The sequence below is a fragment of the Octodon degus genome, unplaced genomic scaffold (genome assembly GCF_000260255.1).
Source record: "Octodon degus isolate 3935 unplaced genomic scaffold, OctDeg1.0 scaffold00023, whole genome shotgun sequence".
Classification (NCBI taxonomy): Eukaryota; Metazoa; Chordata; class Mammalia; order Rodentia; family Octodontidae; genus Octodon; species Octodon degus.
In genome coordinates this window covers 15,809,916-15,818,249 of record NW_004524599.1, presented here as the reverse complement: position 1 = coordinate 15,818,249, position 8,334 = coordinate 15,809,916, and the positions used below count along the sequence as shown (strand labels likewise).

Sequence of the window (8,334 nt, the reverse complement as noted above, 5' to 3'; positions counted from 1 at the left end):
TTAATGAATAGAATGATTTTTTCTAATGGTGCTTGTAAGTAGGATCACAAGTCTGCATCTTGTACAGCAATTAACCACTAAGAAGAACATATGCAGTGTATTATTTGTTGAAACTGTAATTTCGATTTGATTTGAAACTGTCTCATTGCTATATGTTTATCAATAAAACTTTGAAAAGAAAAAAAAGGCCTTTTGTCAACTTATAAGAGTTTCTGAAATCTTAACAGTTTCAGCATTTCTTAGAAGTCTACGCCAAATTTGTGCTGGAAGACACACGGTGAGGGCCAGGGAGATGGCTCAGTAGAATAAGCACTCCCCTGGCAATTGCAAAGGCATGAGTTCTATCCCTGGTTCCATAAAAAAAGAGAAAAAAAGACACAAGATGAACACTTTGCTGTGAGCCCCTGTATAAATGAAGTTACACACTTTTAATGAGTAATTGCACAAGATCAACATTACAATACCAAAATCCATAAATCAGAGGACAGGAATTATTGAGATCAAACAAGTCAAATAGCCAACATAATAATTATGTCTTATAATTTCATATTTAAAATCTGAAACCTGTGGAAAATTGTGAACTCCATGTGTTTCTACCCTTGTTGTACTTCTGGTGGATGTAGTTCCCACTGGCTTTTTACTATTCTTTGGGATTCTTTCTGTACTTTTTGTATATAGGACAGCTTTACATAGTAGGAACAATGTTTGGTCTCTCAGGTGTATTTTTTTTTTCTGTACAGGAGATTGAACTCAGGACACGCCACACACTGGGCAGTGGCTTATTCTACTGAGCTATCTCCCCATCCCTCCCAGGTTTTTTAAAATCTAGGTGCAAACCTTTTTATCCTCAGGACTTTTGTATATTTTGTGCACTTAAAACCATTGCCACATGAATGATGTGAACGTTCTCTGTCAACCAAAGGAGTATGAGATTTCCTCACACATATCCCCAAGATGTAGAGATGACTTGTATGGATTACAGAACACTCAACTTTATTTTGAAGAACAAATTTCCCTTTAATTCCATTTTAAAACATGGTACAGCCACCATCATTTCAGATTGTGGTACTCTGTGCTTTATTCTCTAAGCAATAACTTACTTTAATCATTTTCAGGATACAATTGTTTGACAAAGATTCTTGTGATACCCATGGGGCATTTTTTAAATTTTTGTTTTCTATTTCATCAATGGAAATTCTCTCAACAATATTATTGTAGTCCACAGCTCTTATTGCCACTTGCTTTTTGTTCAAATTCACAATATTTCATTTTTTTAACTAGTGTTAGAGAAAGTCACAATATTTTAAAGCACTCTGTAGGATTCTTCATGATATGTAACATAAAGCTGGCTAAAGCCCCTGGTAGTACAGATGTCACAGCCTCAACATTTGAGTGTTTTGAAATTTCTTTTGTCAAAATAGTTGGTCCCTTGTCCTTAATATCAGATTTAGGCAGTCTCTAGACAGAAAAATATGCAAACAAGCTTTCTACCAAACTATAACACATGTCCTCTGGAGTCCAACAACCAACATGTTCTCTCCCAGCTGAAATATCCTAAATCCAGGCTTTATGAGGAGCATTTCTATAACTCTTTTGGTGTTCTGAAATCTGACAGGAATCTCCCACAAAGAAGAGCCTAAGGTGTTATAGCTCTTTCCTTTCAGGTAAAACATCCAAAGCATTCCAAATGTTTCCTGCAAAACACTTCCAAAGGATCTTGAAACAGATGGGCGTGAATAGTCACAGCAAGAACCTCAATCCTGGCACCAAATTCTATATTGGTTTCTTTCCTCTAATTTCTGATACAAGAGAGGGGAAACCCATATTCAAGGAACTAAAGTTTTATATAGCTCCCAGTTTATCAAGATTTCAATTCATACACAGCTGGCTCAAATGCAAATTGGTACATGGCAGAGGGCAACAGTTCATGAGAGCAGAAAACAGCGAATGTAGAAACAGTAAGAGATTTCCCTCCTATATTTTATAAATGCTACCTGCCCAAGGGTGTGTGCAATCATAAACATAATCCGAGCATTGGACCATGAATCAATCACAATTTGTAGAACCCACACTATGCCTGCAGGAGACATCCACACAGAAACTCTATCACCTTAGCAGCTGTGCAAGTACGGATGAGTTCTGCACTCAGTCCTGCATGAGGTCTCCACCATGGGTTATGGAAGTTAATGATGGAGTTAGATTTAACACAGTCCATGAAGTTGAATTTCTTTCCGATTTATCACTACAGGAAGAATATGCCACCCTGGGATGTGTGTCTTGATTAAGAACATAGGGAATTCCTGGGACCTGTGCAAGAGATAGATCATGAAGTTCATAGTTTTCACGTGGGGTTACTTATGATCCACAAAAATGTGCTTTAACAAATGACTTTTTAAGTCTAAGAAAGTTTGCAGGAACTCTTCTGCAAATAATGGGATATGATACCTATGGTGTGACCTTTGTAAGTTTATATGGCTTGTTCTTTATTAAGCATGGAAACCCAATGAAGTTCAAGGACAACTCACTATAAGACACAGCAGCATGGAGAGGGAAATTTGAGGGAGACAGACACTCACAATTCAGTGGACTATTCATCCTTGTTCAAACAACAAAAGGAAAATGTACTACTCAATTAGAAACATTCACTTTGATCTATATCCTTTTTATTTTTCTTTTTTCAAGAAAGGGTCTACAGGGTGTTCAGGGTCTCACTGCTAGATCGGACACCTAGTGATCCACCCGTTTACTGCCTCCTAAGAGCTGGGATTACAGGTGCGCACAACCATGTCCATTCACAACTGCCATCTCAGTGGGCACCGGGGACAGGACCAACATGAAAAGTCCAGAGATTGAACCCCTGGCCCCTGGGCCTGCTTTCAGGCACTTTAATCTGCTGAACGATTTCACTGGCCCTCAATCTATTTTTAATCATGTACTTTTCCACTACCAATGAAATATATAATCTTCATACTTTCATTTGCCTAAGGGTACAAGCAGTCAAAACAGTGTAATATTCTTCAATGACATCTCACAGCAGGGCAAAGCAGCTTCCTCATAGGATGGATTGTGAAACCCTGAAATGAAGTAAGGTCTTTCTTCATTGTTATTACATAACAGATAAAACAACACTTTCCCTTATTGTCAGAAAACTGTGGACCTTTTCAGCAGTTTGCTCTCACTCTGCACAGCATAGTTCTTTTGCTTCTTCTGTAAATGTGAACATTTGGGCCTTCTCTGCATGTCTTCTGCATGTCACTGTTGGGATACCAAGAACTTGAAAAAAAGCCCCTGGAATGGAGTCATTACCTACCTGGTGACATGCATCCGGGTGCCAACCGATGTCCTCAGTTATAGTGTGTCCTCTTCTGACAATGAGTAACATGAGTGTTACAAGCTCAAGGGATCCAGATCTTGGTGCAAAATAGTATAATGAGATTGCTGGGCCTGCTGTGTGGTGCCAGCCCCCAGGGCATGCTGAGACAAAAGTGAGATTGGGTGTGGTGGTGCGTACCTGTAATCCCAGTTCTTGGGAGGTTGGAAATAAGTGGATCCCTATGAGTTTGATATACTAGTCACACTCTGAAAACCATGGAAGCCTTTCCCTAAAATACAGAAAAAAAAAGATATGGTATAATGGAGTATGACAACCTTTAAAAGGAAATAAGCTTTTCAAAGATGCCAAGATCTCAAAAAAAGACACACAGAAATTAAAAGATTCCAGATTTTCAAGAGGTGTGCAATGGGGATGAGCTCAGTGCTTCCCACAGCTGTGAAATTATTCTAAATGACATTCCATTCATAGCCACATACTACTGCGCCATTGTTCATATGCACTGGATGGCAGCACCTTAGATTAAGTATCTGACTGCTAAACTCATGGCCACCAAGCAGCTGGTACACAGAAGCTTTCAGCAATGTTGTAATGGAAGACCTGTGCATGCTGGATGGAAATGGTCTATATGGACAAAGTGCCAAATCTAAAGAAGCCTGTCATTGTTGCCACTGTGACTGCTGGAGTGGATATTGCCATTTTCAGACTGACTTGGAGACCAAACTGCTGTTGTGCTGCCAAAGATGCTGCAAATCCCTATGGTTTCACTTCGCACTCCTGACTCACATACTTAACTGATTCTATCTAGCAATAGCTTTCTTTGGGCCACGGAAGGTACTGGCAGAGCCCTCTGCTCACATGCATGGGATTGTCAAATACCACAATCTAATGACAACCAAGATGACTGTCAATTATTCCTTTGAATTTCCACCTTGTCACTGTGGAAAAATTTAGCTGCCATCCCAAAAAATGCATTGTGCCCTTTCAGGCCTGAGTAGATTGGACAGATAGAGTCCTATCTAATTAGGTGCCTGAGAGCCAGTGATCATTGCAAAAGTCAAAAGGAAATTTCTGACTTTCTTGAGAGAATGGAACAGAACTGTGCCCCCCACAGCTCCCTCTGTCAAAATCTTACCATTCACAGGCCAGCAGGGACAGTTAACTCTTACCCCTTGAGACATACACAAACATATATCCTTGGACAAATCTTCTTTGCACTAAGCCAGTCATATTCCTTCCTCTACAACCCTGGACTCTCTACTTTGACTGATCCCTGAGAACATGGATACCTTCATCTGTAAGAGACAGATATCTTCAATGCATAAGTTCTGAAAACTAACCCTATAACTTTTGGCCCATTCTAGTTATAAAATATGACATTCCTTGCTTGGGAGCTGCTCAAATAAGTCCCTTCAACTGCGAAATACTGAAATAAATGGGCAAGTCACTTGAAATCAATTGCCAAAGGGGGTCAAGAGCTGTCACACTGTTTTCAGTGAAGTTCTCACAACTGATTTAACCAAGCCACTAGCACATTCTCTTTGAGGACTCTCAGCCTCCTCCAGCACTGTCTCAGACACTGAACCAAACAATAGAGTATGTGCAATTGCCGAAAGATACCTACCCTGACTGTATAGCCAGTTTAAGCTGTATGAGTTGCCCATGCTACTGTGACTGCGCTCAATCCATATTTCCCTAGTCTTCTGGCATGCACAGCATGCTGGAACACAGGCCTCTACATGGGAATGCTGACTTCTGCCCTTAGATTGGGTCCTATTATTGAACCCATTTTCACTACCAACCTGGACCCAAACTTCTGAGTGCTTCAACTTCTTTACCCTCTTTGGAAAAGCACTCACACCTCATTTCTCTACCTTCCCACAATGCAAAACAAGCTGTCCAATGGAAAAACACCAATGCTCTTCTGCGATCTCTCAGAAACCAGTTACCAGAAAAAACCCTACAAAATTCATGGACTTGCTGGCTTCAAAAGAATCTAGATTCTTGTTTCACACCAAAAAAATGAGGCTTAGTCAAACTGTCAGCCCATGGAAGAGCCCAGTGACCTACATCTGCAAATATTTGGCCACTGTCCTTCTGATAACAAATCTTACAGACTCAACTTTGGCTAAGTCTTAACTACACTGATGTCACAGACTCTGATGAATCTTACAAAGTGGCAAAAAATTCATGCTTCACTCTTGTGACAAGAAAGACACTGAATCCTGCCACGTATCTGCTCAACAAAGGAATTCAATAGTGCACAACTGCACCATGCTGTCTGATCAGCTATAAAGGGATAAGACAGGGGCCAGCCCCATAGCTCAGTTCTTTAAGTGGCTGCTTCAACAAAACAATCACGCTCAGGTTGCTGTGGTTCGATCCCCACAACTCAAGCCAGCCAATCACACCCTGAAGGCATTCGGAGACAAAAAAAAAACACCTTCTGCCTTTTAGGGGGTCAGGGAGTTAGCTCAGTAGAATAAGTGCTTGCCTAGCAAGCACAAGGGCCTGAGTTCAATCCCCAGTTCAAAAAAAAAAAAAAGTTATAAGACTTCTTACAAAGACTACTATGCACTATCGGTTTATTGACAGAGATAGCTGTTAGAAAAGAAATTCCACATGATAGATATTCTAAGGTCATCTTTGAAAAAGCTATTTCAGCTGAAGCTCTCCTACTGCTACATCCTGCTGTGTTTTGCAAACCCATACTTTCCAAAATTCTTAAAGAAATCAAGAAGGAAATTAAATAAGAAAATATTGGACCCAAGTCTAGCCCAGGCCCTGGGAGTGTGTGGGAGAGGTCCTGGCTACCATGCACTGACAGGACCTACTGGTCCCAGCCCAGGTACAGCCTGGGTGAGACCCTCTTCCACCCCCTTAGAATGCCCCCCAATAACTGTGTAGTACCCCCGCACAACCCGCCCACCAAGTAGGAATTTCTGGCACGTTCCGGGAACCCCCATTCTAGTCCAAGCCTAGGCCCAGTGAGTGTGTGGGAGAGCTGCCACTCCCACCGACTCCACCTTGTGCCTTCCAGACTCAGCTGAGGCCTGACATACATGCCTGGGTGGAAACCTGCAGCAGCAATCTCTGCAGAGAGTGCAGAGAAGAGAACCATCCAGCTAGTACAAGAGCAGATCATCTTACCAGAGTGGCATGACACGTTCACCCACAAGGGCCACAAGAGGAAAGAGTTGAGCACAGCAGCCAGACCCAAGCCAGGCACAGCTGGATAAATCCAAACATTGTAGATCTGCACCTGAACTTCAGTAGGTGCTAAGCCTATAACTGCAAGAAAGTTCTATAACAAAGTTCAGAAGACAGTGCTACACAAAATGAAAATGAGAAGGAGCAAAATGCAATCTCAGAACCCAAGCGCACCAATAACAAGTGCAGAGGACACTAACACAGAACAAATTGGGAGTCACAGCTGAAGGCAAACAATCAATGGCTTCTGAAATAAAGAAACAGCGGCAGAAAGGTACAGAGGAACTCAGATTAGAAATAAAAAAAAAGAAATCCCTGAATTAATAACATCTGCACTAAAGAATCAAATGCAGAAACATATGGAGGAAAGCCAGTGCCCACTCAGAACAAGTGCAGAGGACACTAGCCCGACTCAAATATATGAATTAATACTGTCGATACTAAATAAGCAACAGCAGAAACTCATAGGGGATCTCAGAGTGGAATTCTCTTCTGCTAGCTCAGCTCAAATGCATGAATTAATATCATCAATAGTAAATAAGCACCAGGAGAAAGTTATAGAGGAACTCAGAGCAGAATTCTTTTCTGAAATAAAAAAAAAGAAGTCTCAGAAATCATAGCACCTGAAGTAAACAATCAACTACAGAAACATAGGGAGGAAACCCAATCTGAAAAAAAATCTGCAATAAAAGAATTTATAACTGCTTCTAAAGAAGACATTGATAAAAAAAAAAAGACGAGATTAGAAAAAGGACAGATGCCTTGAGTGAGCAATACAGGAAAGAAATAGATTGCATGAAGCAGAGTCAAAGAGATATAGAGGAAATTAAAATCTCAATCACAAACTTGCAACACCATTTAAGTGAAAGTGAAGACAGAGTTTCAGATCTTGAAGACGCTGGTGCAGCTAGTGAAAAGGTAACAACGGATCTCTTAAAAACAAGGATGCAGGAAAGAATAATCCATCACCTGCAAAATGATGCAAAGATGAAAAATGTGAGACTAATAGGCATCAATGAGAAAGAAGGAGTCAATACAAATGACATTAAAAAATATGGGCAGAAGTAATAGCAGAAAACATCCCAAATATGAGGAAAGAATCTGACATTCAGGTAACTGAAGCATACAGAATGCCAAGTAACCTTAACCCAATGAAAAACACACCAAGACATATAATAGTCAAGATCCCAAAAACTCAGCACAAGAATAATATACTGAAAAGCGCTAGAGAAAAGAAGTAGATCACATGCAAAGGAAAACCCATCAGAATTATGGCTGACTTATGTTCACAAACCATGAAGGCAAGAATGCCCCAGCACCACAGAAAAAAGCAGGGATAGCACTCCTATTCTCAGACAGTCTCAATTTCAAACCAACAATGAACAATTGAAATAAAGAAGTCCACTATATACTGGTTAGGGGAAAAGTTCAAGAGGAAGAGGTAACACTCATAAATATGGATGCACCAAACATGGGAGCAACCAACTAAATAAAGCAAATCTTAATGGACATGAAGAATCTAATATCCAATAACACAATTTAACAGGCAAATTTAACACCCCCTTATCCGCAAAAGATAGGTCAACCAGAGAAAAACTTAGCAAAGAAATAACAGAACTGAACCAGAGCTTAAAACAAATGGACTTGAAGGACATATAAAGAGTGTTCCACGCTAGCACAGCTGAATACACATTTTTCTCAACTGCACATGGGTCATTTTCTAAAATAGACCACATACTGGTCCATAGGTCATGCTTAAGTATATGCAAGAAAACAGAAATTATCCCATGCAC

The 8,334-nt window shown here is 40.4% G+C and overlaps 1 protein-coding gene across 2 annotated transcripts in view; it reads left to right on the top strand.

Moving 5' to 3' along the window:
* Positions 1–8,334, top strand: part of LOC101584113 (serpin B9-like) — a 35,170-nt gene that overhangs the window by 24,432 nt on the left and 2,404 nt on the right. The window lies entirely within an intron of this gene.